This window comes from Protopterus annectens, chromosome 5.part0 (genome assembly GCF_019279795.1).
Source record: "Protopterus annectens isolate FY-2018-M chromosome 5.part0, PAN1.0, whole genome shotgun sequence".
Taxonomy (NCBI): Eukaryota; Metazoa; Chordata; order Ceratodontiformes; family Protopteridae; genus Protopterus; species Protopterus annectens.
The window spans coordinates 74,848,839-74,867,482 of NC_056735.1; the positions used below are offsets into that span (position 1 = coordinate 74,848,839).

General features: G+C 43.8%; 1 protein-coding gene across 1 annotated transcript in view; it reads right to left on the reverse strand.

The window, feature by feature from the left end:
- The window catches only part of LOC122802497 (Golgi pH regulator), a 467,960-nt gene that overhangs the window by 448,619 nt on the left and 697 nt on the right, over window positions 1-18,644 (reverse strand). The window lies entirely within an intron of this gene.

Here is an 18,644-nt window from a genome sequence, read left to right on the forward strand (position 1 = left end):
GCCCTACATGATAGTGTGAAATTGCTGCAAGTTGCACCTTGACTGTGGAAGAACTAGCCCCCTGGTGAAAGAGAGAAGTTAGAAAATCTAGAACCGATGCTACCGGCGCCGTAAAGGGATCTAAATGATGGTGCTCCGTCCAAATGGAAAAACGTTTCCATTTACTCCAACAGACCCTAATGGTGGAAGGCATGTGACCTGCTACTAGGATGGCTTTGACTGGTGATGAAATTCTGGGAGTCCTTATCAGGAGTGAAACTGGAGCAACCAAGCAGTCAGCTTTAGGTTGGCCAGGTTCAGAGTCGGAAGACCCAGGGGGTGTGAAATGAGATCCGGAAGGGTATCAAGCATCCAGGGCGGATGAATCAGTGAGACCACAGGTAAGGGAACCACATCTGACGAGGCCAGAATGGGGCAATGAGGATCATCTTGCTCCCCAACTGACTGGCTTTCTGCAATAGTTTCAACATCAGGGGCAGAGACGAGTAAGCATAAAGCAGACCGGGAGGCCAAGCATGAACTAGAGAGTCTCTCGGGGACTCCCCCGGAGGGGGGATCAGAGCGAAGTAATCGTTGCATTTGGTATTTGAGGGAGAGGCAAAAAGATCGCAACAAGGTCGCCCCCATCGGACAAATACTTGCCACTAGAGGATTGAGACACCACTCGTAAGGAGTCAGGATAGTATGACTGAGCCTGTCCGCTAATATGTTGGACCGTCCTGGAATGTGCATTGCGATGAGAAAGCGGTTGGTGGCAATCGCCCATTCCCACACTCTCATGGCCTCGCGGCAGAGAGGATAAGACCTGGTTCCCCCCGTTTGTTGATGTACCAGATGACTGACATGTTGTCCGTCTGTACCACAATCGTCCCCACCGGAAGAGGGTTGTGAAGTGCTTGCAAAGTCAAAAGCACCTCCCTCATCTCCAGGACGTTGATATGCAAAGAGGTCTCTATGTCATTCCACGTGCCTTGGACTGTGGACTGTTCTGCCCGAATAGTGCCCCCCCCCCACCCCAGGCGAGAAGCGTCCGTGGTCACTGTGGCGACTGGCGGTGGCAGCGAGAAGGGGCGTCCCGTGTGGAGATTGGAGGACTGGAGCCAACACACGAGCGACCTTTTGCAAACCCTGCTTAGGGGGATGGGATGAGACAGGGGATTGTGAGATAGGGACCATTGTACCTGGAGGGTCCATTGTATGACCCTCATATTTAGCCGGGCCAATGGCAGCAGCAGAATTGCTGCCGCCATGGACCCTAGAGCCCTAAGGACCAATTCCGCCAAAGGAGCTTGAAGTTGAAGGATGGCCTGCACATGCAACCTCAGGTTCTGAAGCAGATCTGGAGTCAAGAAAGCAAGTATCAGTCTGGAGTCCAACCTCGCCCCTATGAAATCAAATACTTGTGTAGGAGCCAGGGAGGATTTGGCCGTGTTGATGGTCAACCCTAAGATTGGAGCCAGACTGAGGAAATAATCCCTGCATGAGCAAAGAAGATGCCTTGTTGGGGCGGTAAGGAGCCAGTCGTCCAGGTATGGAAAGACCTGAATTCCCTGGAGTCTCAGGTGGGCCGCTATCATTGCCAAGACCTTGGTGAACAACCTGGGGGCTGAGGTGAGACCGAAGGGGAGGGCCCTGAACTGGAAATGGCAGGCTCCCAGCCGGAAGCGGAGAAACCTCCTGGAGTGTCTGTCTACGAGAATATGATAGTACGCATTCTTGAGGTCTACTGAGCACATCCAGTCGTTCTCCCACAGTAGTGGGAGGATAGATTGCAGAGTGACCATCTGGAACTTTACTTCTGGTATTGCCAGGTTCAAGAGAGAGAAGTCCAAGATGGGCCTCACGTCCCCCGTCTTTTTTGGCACCAGAAAAAACCTCGAGTAAAACCCTGATCCGAGCTGCTCTAGGGGGACAGGCTGGATGGCTCTTTTTTTGTAAGAGCTGCTGAATTTCTGCAGCAGCCGCCTCCCTCTGATTGTACGGGGAGGCTTCTGATTCTGGGGGTTACAAGAAAGGGAATTTGGTAGCCTCTGGATATAACACGAAGCACCCAGCGTTCCGTTGTTATGGACTCCCACATTGCTAGGTGCCTCGAAAAACGTCCCCCGACTGCCTCCAGAGTGGAGCAGCCGGGTAATCCCTCAGGGGTTCTGAGTGGGCCTCTCAGAGAAGGGTTCTCTGGACCCAAAATTCCTGGGACCCCCACTGCCTCTAGGGCGGCATCCTCCATGTCCTCCTCTGCCACGAGAGGACTGGTTGTCCGGAGCAGACAGATTGATGTGATTTCCGGAACATCATCTTCTGACCCTTTTGGTTCTTGGCAAAGGACCTCTGGGGAGCAGAGAAGCGGACTCCGATGGCAGACAACGTCTTCCCGTCTTTCTCGCTCTGGACAAGGGTGTCGCGAACGGTTTTGCCAAACAATGCAGAACCATCAAAAGGGGCATTCGCAAATGACGCCTTAAAGGGTTCCGAAAAGTCACAATGTCAGAGCCAGGTTTGCCTCCTCATGACCAGCCTGACTTCGCCTGCTCTAGCAGCTCCCTCAGTGGCGAGAGACAACAGCTGCATAGAGGTGCTGGAAATAGAACATAGGGTGGACATTCGGGAGGAGTACAGTTGCTTGTCCCCTTCCGACATGGACCCCGGAGGGGAAGCAGCGTATTCTTTGATTAGATCCCACTGCATCCGAATGACGTGTGCCATATAGTTCAGGGCCCTCATGGAGAAGGTCACTGAACTGAAGGCCCGCTTCCCAAGGCGGTCCATCGCACGAGACTCCTTGCTCGGATGAACCGTGGGGCTCTCCTGAGCCAACTCTCTCTTGGTGGCTGCCGCCACCAACATGGCATCCACAGGGAGACCTCTGCTCCAATGGGTTCTCTCTGATGGGGGGCTCAACATTTTGTCCGGGCGCTTGGGAACAGGCTCTACAGTGTCCGGCTCCCTCTAAGCCCTAGTGGCTACAAGATCCACCAAGGGGTCGGGGGGAGGGGACACCCAAGAGGTAGATGGCCCTGCCTTGAACGCCTCTAGGAATACGGACTCGTCGGAGGAAGCCTTGGGGGCAGACCACCTCCCCTGACTGAGCATTTCCATGATGTCTCCAAAGGAGACATCCTCGGGGGGTGACCTTGGGGAGCCTTCCCCTTCATCCAAGTTCGTATCCTCAGTGAGGGACTCAGGGGAGTCCACGTGCCTCCTCTTGCACTTCTACTTGCGAGGAGCCTCCTCAGGGGGGCTGTCCGAGGAGTCCTCACCAGCAATATCCTGTTCCAATGGAACACCTAGAGGCGCTGAAGCAGGCTGCCCCGAAGGCCGGGTGAGGGGAGCCAAGCCAGCTGAGAGGGAGTGCAGGGGGAGCCGAAGCCAGGACTGGGGGCCTGGATGCACTCCCACTCGGATCCGAGGCGGGGATCGGTCCCGGAGCCGAGACTATTGGATCCGAAGGACACATGCGCTCCGGCCGGGATGGGGCCAAGAGCACACCGAGTCCCTCGGATCCGAAGCTCTACCCACAGCTCTGAGAGGTCGGATCGACAAACTCGAGGGAATAGTCGGAGCCGAAGTGCCCAGCACTGTCGGCTCCGACCCACCCCCGGATCCAACACGGCTCGGTTCCGACAGCTCCGAACCCGGGAGGCGGGTCGGAGAAGGAGCTATAGGAGTGAAAAAGGGGGTCAAGCTCCCCCCGAAGGGGGGGGGTGGAGGCAAGAACACTCCCATCTGCATCTGGGCCTGGATGAACCTTATCATCCGGTCCATGTCCGCATCCGACATAGTGAAGGTGGACCTCGAGGAGGCCACCGAGGCAGGCCTGGAGTGCCGCCTCGATGACCTCGACGGGGACCGGGTCACCTCCTCCTTGGGTCCCGGTGAGAAGCAAGGGGATCGGATCAGAGGGGGAGGCGAACCAGAAACCCTGGAGGGAGAAGCCCGTCTGGCAGGCGGGGCCGAGGAAGAGTCTTCGGCCCGCCGCTTAACATGCTTCTCTCTCCGCTTCTCTTTCCTGGCCTCCCTCACCTCTGAAGCCACAGTGGGAGGTTGAGTCCCGGTCAGAGGGAGGGGGGCAGGAGTGGCCGCTACCGAAGACTGGGTAATGGTCACAGAAGTGCCGGAGCCGGGTCTGGGGGCAAAAGGCCCACCAGAACCAGCTTCGACCTCCGATCCTTAAGTGCCCTGGGGTTGAACGCAGAGCAAATCGCGCAACCCAAAGAGAGGTGTTCAACACCAAGGCACCTAACGCACCGAGTGTGGTCATCAGCCGGTGAAAGCTTGTGACCACACTCGGTGCATTTCCAAAAAATGGCTTTAGGGGCCTCCGACATCACTGAAAGGAAACACACTCACTAGGCCTCTACACACTACACACACTGTGACCAGCGAGGACAGGGAGGAGAAATAAAAATTAAAATTAAGCTAATTTAAGCTAAAAGAAGAGAAATTAGCGTTAAGGGGAAACCTAAACACACACACAGACACTCGCTTAAAAGGAATACAAGAAAAACTTGAAAAACTGTTTTTCTCACAGAATCACCAAGAGCTCTGGAATCTAGCTGTTGCTTGAAGAGCGGCAAACTAGATCTGAGGTCAGTCAGGGTTGGCAGGAGATTATGGGTAAAGGGAGGAGCTAGGAGCTCGGATCTATACTGTGATAGAAGTTGCCGGCTCGGATCCGAGATCGGATACGTATCCCAAAGGTTGCTGACAAATGAAGTTCCTACTTCAGATCATTTATTTACCAGAAGAGTCTGAATGGGCATGCCCAGTTTTCAGTGGAGGCCTGTGGAGAAAAGCTCCACATAAAACAGAGAACAGTACAAATATTAAAAGCAGGACAAATGCAATTTAGGTATTATAGGTTCATAGGTAGGTACTAGGCTATCGGCCCTGGGGCCTATACAAGCCCAGCCAAAAAGGTACCCTGGCTTTTGCCACCCAAGAAAATTATTTTCCTGTGCCACTGTCGAGCAGAGCCACAGAGGTGATCCCCGGGGTGAAATTCCTGTTTCCCATCCAATCACGATTTTTCTTGAAGAGTGCTAATGAGGAGCTTTGTTTGATATAGATAGGTAGTTTATTCCAGAGTATGGGAAGTCTCTGGGACAGGAATCTATCCCTCCGGCATGTTCTGTTTATTGTGATGACAAGTTTTAGGTCCCTAGAGTGTGTAGCTCGGATAGATTGGGATTTCTTTAAGTGGAGCATGTCCAACAGCTCTGGGTTTGAAGTTCGGGTAAGTAGATTAACATTTACAGATAATTACAGCACAGTTTGTCATTTAAACATCCAGTGTCTTGCTTATTTTAAACACCTCTGAGTGTGTTTAATTTACTGTTCAGCTGAATTATTGGAAGCTACTCCCGGTACTAAACATGAATTATTGGAAGCTACCCCCTGTACTAAACATGAATTATTGGAAGCTACCCCCTGTACTAAACATGAATTATTGGAAGCTACCCCCTGTACTAAACATGAATTATTGGAAGCTACCCCCTGTACTAAACATGAATTATTATAGCAATAACCCACGCCTGGGTGTGGGTAATGCTAAATTTACCCACGGTTGGCGTGGTTTGGTCCCGAGGCCCGAAACAAAGCCAACCGTGAATTTAGCATTACCCACACCCAGAAGTGGGTTATTGCTATTATACCATGACATTATTTAAGAAAAGAAACTGTTACTTTTCTTAAATAATGGCATAGTATAATGCCTGTTTACTGCCCTTCCGCAGATGTCTGGCATCCTTGGTAGTTCTGATGTACTGTAGCCTACGCAGTACATCAGAGTTGAGCAAAAGCAGGAGAAAGCAAGATCTCCGTTGCTTTTTAGTTCGCTATGTTAAATGAGTTTAACATAGCGAGACAGTTTTAAAATAAGCAACGGACATCTCCGCTGCTTATTTTAACTGTCTCGCTATGTTAAACTCATTTAACATAGCGATTAAAAGCAACGGAGATCTTGCTTTCTCCGTTGCTTTTAAACTACTACGCTATGTTAAATGGGTTTAACATGAGACAGCTTTAAAATAAGCAACGGAGATCTCCATTGCTTATTTTAAAGCTGTATCGCTATGTTAAACCCATTTAACATAGCGAACAGTGTTTAAAAAACGAGTTATACTAATGGAAAAAGTCCGGCGACGGACCTTTTCCATTAGTATAACTCGATGACAACGCACGCTGGCCAATCAGCGTGCACGTTTTGGGGGGATCATGGTATAATGGAAGCTATCCCCTGTACTAAACATGAAACTTCAGCTGCTTTTTGTTGAACACCTGCAATGTTCCTCACAGCCAGAGGTTTTCAGTTTGCTTTCCTTGTTGATGTTTTTCTTACAATCTCCAGGTTTCACCTTGGTTAGCATCCAGGCAGTATAATTGTTGGCCAGTAACCAAATTGTATCCATATTGATAACATTTATTTTAAGAATTTGTTAGGTGTTCCCACTGGGTGAGGTCTAATCAACCTGCTGCTCAGTGTGCAACCATCTTGGGAGTCTACAAAGGCTGCAGTTTTAGCAATCTTGATCTAACAAAGATCAGCTGTGTGGAATTGCACAACAGACCAGCACTGAAAGATATACATGGAATTTTATGGTGTATTCAAGAAATCCTCCTGACGTGGACACAGCTGAACAACACACATCCAGATCTCTTCTGGGAGCCAGTACTCAAGAGCAATGAAACAAAATATGAGCAGCTCCTGGCAGGGATAGACAAAGAAGTGATTATAATACATTTGTTGGGTTTGCTAGCTGGGAAAGGGTATGTTGTGTTTACTGGCAGATATTAGTGTAGCACAAAATCTGCTCTTTTTCTACATCCAGACAGAGCTCCAGGATCAGTAAACCCTGTCTACAACAAGTACAGCTTCACAGCTTCTTACTAAGCTTATTGCCGAAAACATTGAGAAGTTAAGGTATATCAATTTATGGGAAGGTCCTTTTAAGTACTATCCCCAAGGGTTTCAAAAGAAAAATTGTGATTGCTCAATCACCCAGACTAGTTTTAAAGGGAAGTTTCTGCTTGACATGTAGGGGAAGCCTATTACAGAAATAGGGGACGCAATACATGTAGGGCAGCCTATTCTAGACGTGGACTACACAATAACTTTGATATATTTTACATAGATGATGTTAATGTAGTGGTACAAGTTTAGTTTTCTACAGTAGGTGTTGGATTCGTCACTGGGTCTATTTATATGAAGGAGGTTCAAGAGTGCAGGGTCGGTCAAAGCAAGGGAGGTTAAACAGGGATCACCCCTTAGCAGCCTCTACAAGGCTAAATAGAGGTACAAGAATTTTAATCTAGAGTTGCTAAGGGTATTAAGATATTTTTGGTTAGGAAATGTTGAGGTCTCGAGTTGGTTTAGGCAATTAGTGGGGGTACATGCTGAAGGAGGTATACAATGCAATCATGGACCTAATAGAGTAGGAACTTGAGCAGAAAGATTTTGGTAACCATGACAATGATGTGGCGATCGAATCAGAAATTCACAACACAGCTGTCCAAATCTTCATTACTCAGTCAAAATTAAGTGGAATGTTCTCTGTGTGGTGGTGACTGGGGCTTTACCAATGGAAACTCTACTGCATTCCTTCACTTTGAGGGCATATCCAATATTAACACATCATGAATTTGTCTAATCCAGTCTTTGCTAGAGAATCCCAGTAACAGAATATGATCACCAGTAAACTCAGTTAGCCATAGTCCATTGATAACAACTTTCATCTCAAATAAGCATATGCCAAGGAGGACGGGACCCAGAACAGAAATCTGTGGTACATCACGAATGCCATTTTTCTGTCAACAACAAATATTCCCAACCTTAACAACACTGGATCTAAGAGACAGCCATCACGTGAACTACTTAATTATTGTACTGTAGAGATGGGAGATTGTCAATAATCCTACTACAGAAGATGGAATTTTCCCAATGCCTACAGAATATAAGGAGGATGGAGAAAAACAATTTTTGGCTTTTACAAAGCCAAACTGGTGTGCATCCAGGAATATCCGGTCACTTGCATGGTTATTACTTCAGTTATAGGCACTACATAGTTTTGTAAATACTACTAGTGAGAAAAAACAATTACAGCTCCCAGGGTCAACAAAAGGACCACTTTAATGAAAGGCAGCATAGCAGCTGTTCTCCATACCTCACAGGTGTAACCAGTGAAGAGACTAAAACTGAACAGATGAATTTCATTAAGGGAGACAAAGCACTTAATTGCAGAAATTCAAAAATTTTGATAAGAACTTAGGAATTGCTTTTTACATTTGAAAGGTCAAAAGGAATTTTTTCAAGAGTGATTTTGGAAGGGGAGATGTGAAAGGGATTGGACAACAGAGGGCAGGGTTGGGTAAGTATGGTAACCACAATTTCAAGAGGCAAATTTTGATGTTGGCAACAAGACTCCATCTGTGTTATAGTCTACTAAAATATTCAAGTCCATACTGTGGCAAGCCAAGCACAAAACAGAATATTTACCACCTTTCAGGGGCACGAGACACAACAGCAGTTCTCTCTTACAACATGTTGATGTCCAGGACAACTGCATAACAATTGGTAGAACAGATGTGACGAAATGTTCCAAAACTATGAGCAGGCCAGAAAGAAGTGGTGCTACCTGCATCCATTAGGCACTGAAAAGTTCAACTGTTTCCTGAGCTAAAAAAAATTGTAGTACATGCAGCCACTACAGGTACAGAGTGAAGCAGATTCAACAAACGTACTAGGAAGAGCACAGTTCTCATCTGTCCACAACTCTTATGAAACGTTGCCTTTTGGGCAGACACGTCCAAGTTAAGTTAAGTTACCATCAATCCTCCAGAAAAACTAGCCAGCAAAATGAAGTAAGGCTTGTGCTGTCGAAGAGGAAAATGAGATCACAGAAATATGCTGATAATGCAGAGAATGTCTTTTACACTGGCAAATGTTAAATCTGAAATTCATTAAAGCAGCACAACTCTAGGGGGGGGGCTGTTACTACACTGCGCTACATTGTTACTTACGCAGACCACCTTTCTTTTGTTTTGGAGATTTGTGGCCCAGACCACCTTTCTTTTGTTTTGGAGATTTGTGGCCCAGACCACCTTTCTTTTGTTTTGGAGATTTGTGGCCCAGACCACCTTTCTTTTGTTTTGGAGATTTGTGGCCCATAGATACTGTGCCAGTCCTCATACGGCCCTTACTGCCGTGTGAGTTTGAGGCCTTTGTTTAAGAAAGTACCACAGCACAAAATTATCTCAAATATTACACTGTATTCTCCCCTCCCCACTTATTACAAAAAGGCAACAGTCCGTAAATATGAACAAGGTATTTCTACCCAGTATGTGTACTGACGCATCCAAATTCATCACAGAGTTTTACTGAAACCCGTATGAGTATAATGACATTGTTAGATGCAGTTAATATCTGTCTGGATAAAGACAATACTTTTGAATGCTTAATCAGGGACTCTCAAAGGGGAAATGGCATGTTGTCTTCTGCATATACACACAGAATGTATTGCTCTGGCTGCATTTCAGTTTCACAAGTTTGGCACGCTCCAATACAAAGCAACTACTGATAAGGACAACGCAGGAAAAAAATATTAAAATCACATATAAAACCCTACGTGTTTCACTAACCAAAAATATGTTTTTGACACTGCAGATATATGATGGTCAAAAACTCCATATGCTAAGGAGGCTAATATGTGCAACCTAATGAAGGCTGAGCTGTACAGAGATGAGTTAATGTCAAAAATGGCAATATGAGGTGCACTATGAACCCAACTCTCCAATAATAATTCTCAAAGACATTTATGATAAAGAATCTTACAATTATGCATGACATGCATTTTGCCACCATAGTCTTGAAACACTGGATTATACAAGTGAGACACAGGCATGCACATACATTTCAGCATCACAGTACAGAGTACTGCATTGTACTTGGATTCCATTTGGGGTGTAGGACTTTTGATAAAGCTCAGCTAAGCAAATCATGAAGCAACAGTCCAGAACATATATTTACAGAGTTATTACATTGAAACTAAAATCATAAATATTTCTCAACACAAACATTTTTTGTTTTTGTTTTTTAATATGCTTATACTCCAAGGGTCAAACTTGGAATGATGCAGCCAAAATGCAGTGAAGGGATCAAATTCAGTTTACAACTACACTGAAACTAAAGCCAAAAGATAAATTCCACCTGGTAGAAGCAGTAACCAACACCACAAAGGAAGCTCCTAATCAATAGTATTCCAAAAAAAACAAGCAATAAAATGAATAAAGCCTTTAGTTCACAAGTAGCTTTTCATCCACGGTAAAACACAAGACTTCGTCAGAATAAAACAGTGATAGCCAGAAGCTACTTGCATACCATTTTGATAACAGAATAATTTATCAAGTGAAATAATTAAAGAAACATTCTTATTTAAAGGGAAACCGTATTCAGAAAAAAAATAAATTAATTAAAAACAGTGTTTAAATACTTCTCATGTTAAAGACTGTGCAGAAAAGTATTAAATACAACAGTTTAAAAAGTCAAAAGTGCAATAAATATATAAAGAAATTATATAAAAATGACATTTAAGAAATACCATAAAAACACTTACAGGAAGTTCTTGTTGAAAACATAAAAGGATAATGCTGAACAAATTTGTGTGCATGTACTTTAAAAAATAGAAAATAAGTTGTTGGAGATGGATCATAGCTTATTAGCTATGAAACCCGTAGGGGCAGAACAAAAGTCTTTCATGTAATTTGCAGTTGAACAGTCCATTGTTACTGCTTGAAAGTTTAACTGAAAAGCAGAATGGGATGTCTTCCCATACACAGATGCCAAATGTAGGAGTTCAGAGCTTCAGGACTAGAGTCTGGCATTTTTCATTACACTCTGTTTTCCTAAGAGTACAGACTATCTCTGACTGGACTATGCATTTTAAATTTAAAACAAATCTTTAATGAGTTGCCATGGCATCAGGAGTTTAAATCCTATATATTTCATCAGTTAAAAAATTTAATTTTCCCAGATGCAACAGGCCTTGTCTGAAAGCACAAGGGTCAGTGGAGTAGCCAAAGAGGTAGGGTCAAATTCAGCATTAAGATGCAACATACACATTTAAAAATGTATATGTTTTAACATTTATTTAAACTAACTCATCTGCTGTATGTTTGAAAGCAAGTGTAAAATGGGTAATTGTTGGAGAAAACATTTTATATAAAAGTTTATAAAACTTTATAGAGGTAAGCACATACACGTATACAAATATGCACAGTTGTTTTCTACCTTTTCCCGTTTTTATGCTTTTTGGGATTTGATTTATTTAACTCTACAATAGCCATTGTTTGTGTTGATACTGAATTATAATGCAGGATGATAAAAGCCAATACATTATTGATGTCCTCACATTTCAGACTAATTTTAAACAATGTACACCAACATAAATCTCAAAAAAGGGTATACTACATTAACACTTGTGAGCATGTTCTTTAATACAGCTATTTGAAATCTAGTTTTATGGTGCTCCATTAGCACCTATGAATTAATTCACTTAGTCAGAAAGGAACCAATAACACCTGCGCACAAACTTGCAGGATGGTAAACTTGTAGCCAATATTGACTATGTTCCTGTACATTATGATGGGCAAGGATGGAACATATCTAATGGCAGCTGGTACATCATTCTTGTACCTGATGCTGTGATCACTTCTGTCTTGTATTTTCACTTTTGCCACTGTTTTTAGCTGTAGTTAACAACTAGAAAACAAAATGTGGTGAAGTTAACAAGCAGAAAACAAGTGGCTACTGAAAATGTTTTTTTTTTTTTTTTTTTTTTTTTTTATTAACTCGGGGAGTACAGACTTTCTGCTGTAACAATGCTATTACTTATCAGACCTTTTTCTCTACATTACTATACCTCAATGGAATGCTTACCATACCACAGAGGTTTGCTGCTGTCCGTGTCTATTTTTAATGCACAGCATTTTTTGAAAATTTCATGGAACAAATGCCTGTTTTCATGATATGAGATTATTATACATATGGAGAAAAAACAACTGTTTTGGAGCAGTATTCTGGGAAATAGTCAAACACTACATTAGTTAATAGGTACTAGGCTATTGGCCCAAGGGCCTACGTAAGCCTAGCCAACAAGGTTCCATGGCTTACGCCATCCAAGAAAGTTATTTTCTTGTGCCACTGTCGAGCAGAGACACAGAAGTGAACCCCGGGGTGTAGTTCCCATTTCCCATCCACTCATCAAGATTTTTCTTGAAGAGTGCTAATGAAGAACTTTGCTTGACATAGATGGGTAGCTTGTAGCTTGTTCCAGAGTATAGGAAGTCTATGGGACAGGAATCTATCCCTCCAGCGTATCCTGTTTATCGTGGTGACAAGGTTTACCTCCCTAGAGCGTGTAGCTCAGAGGAATTGGGATTTCTTTAGGTTTAGCATGTCCAATAGCTCTGGGTTTGACATAGCTTTATATGTTAGGCAGGGATCACCTCGGAGTAGGCGATATGCTATGGAGTAAAGCTGGAGTTTTTTGAGGCGGTCAGTGTAGGGCATTTGTTTGAGGCCAGTAATCCTCTTTGTGAGGTACTTCTGTGGTCTTTCCAGCTGCTGCAGATGTCTTGTGAAGTACATTCCAAAAAGGGGTGTTGTACTCTATAATGGGTCTAATGATTGTCGAGTAGAGGGGAACAATGACCTCTTTTATCCTGGATGAGAACCCTTTTACAATGAGGTGTGCCACGTAGAAGGACTTCCTGACTACTGTGGCGATGTGACTATCAAAGGAGAGATTACTGTCCACCTGGGTCCCAAGGTCTCTTATCACGCATTCGGTGTTAAGTAGATTGCTGCCTATGTGGTATTTTATGGGTACAGAGTTTTTACCAAAGGGGATGACACTGCACTTTTTGGCATTGAGATTGAGACCATGGCACTGACACCAGGCATCTGTCTCAGTGAGGCCCTTCTGTAGGATGTCCACATCATTTGGGGACTTGACTATGGCTCCTAGTTTGCAGTCATCTGCGAACTACATTAGCCAGAGGCCTTCTGTGTTAGCCTGTACTTCAGAGAAGTAGATACCAAACAGGAGAGGTCCCAGGATGGAACCCTGTGGTACTCCACTTGTCACTGCTTTGAGTTCAGATTTGGAGTCTGCAACTTTTACAGTGTGGGTTCTGTCAGTGAGCCAGTTGGCAACCCATCTTGCGACGTAGGGATTTATACCTAGTTTAGTGGGTTTAGCTATAATTCCAGAATGGGGGATGATGTCGAAAGCCTTGGCGAGGTCAAGATAGGCTGTGTGAACCACCTTACCTCATCCTCGGCTATGGTGACCGCCTCAAAGAAGTCGATCAGGTTCAATGAATGTGGCTACCCCCACACCTGTAATTACTAGCAAATAACAAAATTCAGCCAACACTAGCTTTTAGTTCAAGTTACTGAAGAGCAGAATAACCAGTTAAAAATTCCTTCAACACTCCTTCATACACAGTTTAAATCAATTTAAATACTGTATTTTTTAAAAAAAAAAGTGCATAAAAAGGTACTTAAATTCTCTTATACGTCCAGTTGAATATAACCAAGTTCTTAGCTTGCCAAGCTGAAGTTTTAAAGCAGGAATTATTTCACATGCACCAGTTTAAATATGCAAGGACAGGAAATCAATGAATGTGGCTACCCCCACACCTGTAATTACTAGCAAATAACAAAATTCAGCCAACACTAGCTTTTAGTTCAAGTTACTGAAGAGCAGAATAACCAGTTAAAAATTCCTTCAACACTCCTTCATACACAGTTTAAATCAATTTAAATACTGTATTTTAAAAAAAAAAAGTGCATAAAAAGGTACTTAAATTCTCTTATACGTCCAGTTGAATATAACCAAGTTCTTAGCTTGCCAAGCTGAAGTTTTAAAGCTTCAGGAGGCATGATCTGCCTTTCAAAAACCCAAACTGGGTGGGATCCAGTGTTTGTTGCAGACAAGGCTCGTCACGCTAATAGGTCGATAGTTCCCGGGATCAGTGGTGGCTCCCCCTTTGTGGAGTGGGATAACTGTTGCTGTGCACCATTCAGTGGGCACAAAGCCTGATGCAAGGCTATTATTGAACATGGTGCTAAAGTGGGGATCCAGTTCATTCTAAAGTTTGTGTAAAACGCAGCCTGGGATGTTGTCCGGTCCCACGGATGTTGTGTTTATGGCATTAGAGAGTGCAGCTTTTACCTGCGTAGTTGTGATTACAGGGACTCTGCATTCTTCCTGTATAGATATGGGCCCTTTAGGGGGTGAGACGGGGGGAAGTTAGTACTGAACCTATTTGCCGGAATGTTGGTTGGTTCTGTAATTTTCATGCCTTTGTGCTGTAACTCAGAGCAGATCTGGGTGTTGCCATCTAGATTCTTGACATAGCTATAGAATGCTTTGTGGTTGCCCTTGGATTTAGTGGCGATTTTGTTTTCGTAGCTAGCTTTGGAGGATCTTATAAGGGATCTCAGCTTCTTACTGAGGCTGAGCAGGGAGCTCCTCCACTCATGGGATTTTACTCTCTTTTACAACAGTTTCTTCCTTCTGTTGTACAGTTTGTTTATGGCAGGGGACCACCAGATTGGCTTCCTTTTTTTGGAGGACAGCTTCTTGGTTCTGTTTGGGATAGCACGATCCATGCACTTGTGTAATAGAGTGAATTTGTGTAGGATTCAGCAGTTGTAACTGTATTGTCCATCTGCATGGGTGTCATGAAATTCGCCCCTTCTGTCTCAAGAAGCATGAAGTTGGCTTTGGAGAAATTTTTTACTGTGGTTTCCTTAATGGGGGGTGGGGGCGGGAGGTGGCTATCAAGGGTGACAAGCTTATGGTCGGATCGGACCAATGAGGAGTTGACTTCGGGTGTGGAACACCAGTCACTCATGTTGGTAATGACTAGGTCTAAGATATTGTTGCTCCTGGTGGGGGTGTGGATAAGTTGATCTAGGACATTGGAGTTTATGAATTCCAGAAAGCATTGAGCTAAGGAGTTGGTACACGAGTAGTTTTCCCAGTTAATGGTGGGGTAGTTGAAGTCGCCCATTATTAGGGTGTTTGGTTGAACCCTAATATTTTCCAGTACATCAAGAAAACAGGAGTGGGAATCCTGGGGCATGGTGGGGGATCTGTAGCAAGCTACAATTTGGATTGCAGTTTTCCCCAGAGTTAGTTGCACTTGGATAATCTCGGATGCATTATGCTGAGCAACTAGCCTGGAGGTGTGGATATCCTTAATGAATATGGACACACCTCCGCCTTTGGTGTTTTGGTCCAGGTTACATAGCCGAAAACTGTGGTATGACTTATAGCTTGGTAGTGCAGGGGTGCTCCATGGAGCCTTGAACCAGGTCTCAGTCCCTTGCACAAATATCGATGTTCTCCATTTTAAGGAGTGCCTCCAGTGAGTGCATTTTGAGATTTAGACTTCTAGCATTGAGTAGCATTACCCTCAGTTTTTTCTTGCCTGTTCCTGTTATGGTGGTGAATTTGTTATTTGAACCCTGCCTAAAAAAAGGCACTATAGGGGCAGCAAGAGCCTTAGCCAGTATCCGGAATCCCAAGGGCGACAGGTGCAGGCCATCTGTGGCAAAGCATTATGGTCTGTTGACCATGTCATCCCAAGCAGACAGATAATGGATCCCCTTAGAATGACACCAGAAGCTTAGCCAATTGTTGAAGTCAATCATTTTGTACTTGTACTGCGGTATCATTCTGGGCGATGGCAGAATGCTACTCAGGGCTTGGGTCATACCTGCCTGGGCTACAAGATCGGAGAGCTCTTCCATGTCTCTTTTCATGTAGTCCAGGGAGGTACGTCTCAGGTCATTCACATCAATTAGAACATTTGAAAAAGAAGACACTAAGATTTCACAATGTGTAGTAAGCAACCTTTGTTTTGAGTTTAAGAACTTATTTTATAGGTTCATACTAGGCTATCTGCCCAAGGGCATTTATAAGCCTAGCCCATAGTTATGTGGCTTTCGCCACCCCTTTAGTTTGAATAAAAACTATGCCTATCATTTTTCTGTGCCTCTGTCAAGCAGTGACACTGAAGTAATCCCTGGGGTATATCTGCGATCTCCCATCCATTGGTCAAGATTCCTCTTGAACAAGGCCAGCGAGGTGCTCTGCCTCACATGTACCGGGATTTTGTTCCACAGCATAGGAGTCTCTGGGTGATGAATCTGTCCCTCCAGCACGTTCTATTTATAACCGTGTCAAGGTTTAAGTCTCCGCCTTGTGGTTCTGAGGGATCTAGATTTTTGAGGTGAAGCATATTCATCAAATCTGGGTTTGACATGGCCTTATATGTCAGGCACAGGTCACCTCTGAGCAAGCGGTATGAGACTGAATAGAGCTGGAGTTCTTTCAGTCGGGCAGCATAAGACATATTTTTGAGACCCTTTATCCTTTTGGTGAGGAACTTTTGGGGCCTTTCAAGCTGCAGCAGGTGTCTGGTCAGATACATTCCGAACGCGGCATTGTACCCAATCATAGCTCTAATGAGTGATGAGTACAGGGGACGATGACCTCCCTTGATCTAGATGTGAATCCCTTCATGATCAGGTGGGCGATATAGAAGGTTTTCCTAACTACTTTAGCAACATGAGTGTCAAACGAAAGGCTACTGTCAACTTGGGTCCCCAGATCCCTGATGACTTTTTCTGTGCTCAGTGGATTGCCACCTATATGGTAGCTAGGGGTAACCTTGTTTTTCCCAAAGGGTATGACTATGCATTTTTGGCGTTTAACTTCAGGCCATGGCTCTGGCACCAGTTATCCGTTTCTGTGAGGCCCTTCTGGAGGATATCTGTGTCAGATGTGTTTTCGACTATGGAACCCAGTTTGCAGTCATCTGCAAACTTTGTCAGCCATAACCCTCCTGTGTTTGCTTGTACTTCAGAAAAGTAGATGCCGAACAAGAGTGGACCCAGGACTGAGCCCTGTGGGACACCACTTGTGACAGGCTTTGAGTCTGACATGGCTCCAGCAACTCTGACCCTGTGGGTTCTGTCACTTAGCCAGTTTGCAACCCATCTTGTGATGTATGGGTTTACATTCAAGCTGATGAGTTTTTCGATGATACCTGAGTGGGGTATTGTGTCGAAGGCCTTTGCCAGGTCGAGGTAGGTTGTATGGACTGCCTTTCCCTCATCAATGGCCTTGGTGACTGTCTCGAAAGTCAACCAAGTTTAAGAGGCAGGATCTGCCTTTGACAAAGCCAAACTGGGTTGGATCCAAAGTCTGCAAGTTCCCTATGTCTTTATTTATGAGTTCCATTATGATCCTCTCCATGGCTTTGCAGATAAGGCTTGTCAAGCTAATGGGGCGGTAATTTCCAGGGTCTGTGGAGGCACCGCCCTTATGTTGTTGAATCTTTTCATTTTTAACAGGTGCTTTACAAAGTATTTGTTTTTTCTGTAGGGTTACCACCTGTGCCTCTTTGCGAGTGACAGTCCCTCTTTAGGCAGTTGCATCCTGTGAAAAACCTAAAATCTCGGAGCATTTGCCATTTTTTTAGAAGGAAAAAATATTTCCTAAGGTTTCTTTAATAGTTGCATAAAATTTGTTTTGCATCTGAAACACCTAAATGTTAAATGAAACACCTACATGTTATATGAAATAGTATAAGCAGCTCAAATACTATAAGAATAACCTTTTATTATGGCAAAAAATAAATAAATTTCTGTCCTTTACACTGGCAGTGGGTATGTTTTGTCCTACAACGTCTCATGTTTCTACAAAAAATGTTCCACTTTGGGCATTTGAAAAGGTGGCAACCCTAATATCGACTTAGTTCATCGAATGAACTGCTGGTATAATGTTAATAAAAATCTTGTAGGTAACAAAAAAAAAAAAAAACAACTTTATTATTACTTTCTTCTAAAACCATAGAGAATTCATCCCATAAAAGATACAAACATTATACCAGCAATTAATTTGATGAACTAAGTCGATATTAGGGTTGCCACCTTTTCAAATGCCCAAAGTGGGACATTTTTTGTAGAAACATGAGACTTTGTAGGACAAAACATACCCACTGCCAGTGTAAAGGACAGAAATGTATTTATTTTTTGCCAAAATAAAAAGTTATTCTTATAGTATTTGAGCTGCTTATACCATTTCATATAACATTAAGTGTTTCATTTAACATTTAGGTGTTTAAGATACAAAACAACTTTTATGCAACTATTAAAGAAACGTTAGGAAATTTTTTTTCTTCTAAAATCTCAAGAGCATTTTCCATTTTTTTTAGGTTTTTCGCAGGATACAACTGCCTAAAGAGGGACCGTCACTCACAAAGAGGCACAGGTGGTAACCCTACAGAAAAAAAAAAAACTTTGCAAAGCACCTGTTCTAGTCCCCTCCTGTTAAAAATGAAAAGATTCAACAAAATAAGTTCTTAAGCTCAAAACAAAAGTTGCTTACTACACATTGTGAAATCTTTAGTGTCTTCTTTTTCAAATGTTCTAACTGATGCAAAGTTTGCAGAATGGCATTTGCGTGACAAGAAAGAGAGGAACAATATTCTCTTAAAACACAATCCCATCTTTGTGATATGCCCCATCCTTAAAATTTTCTATAAGCCATTAAAATGGAATTATGCAA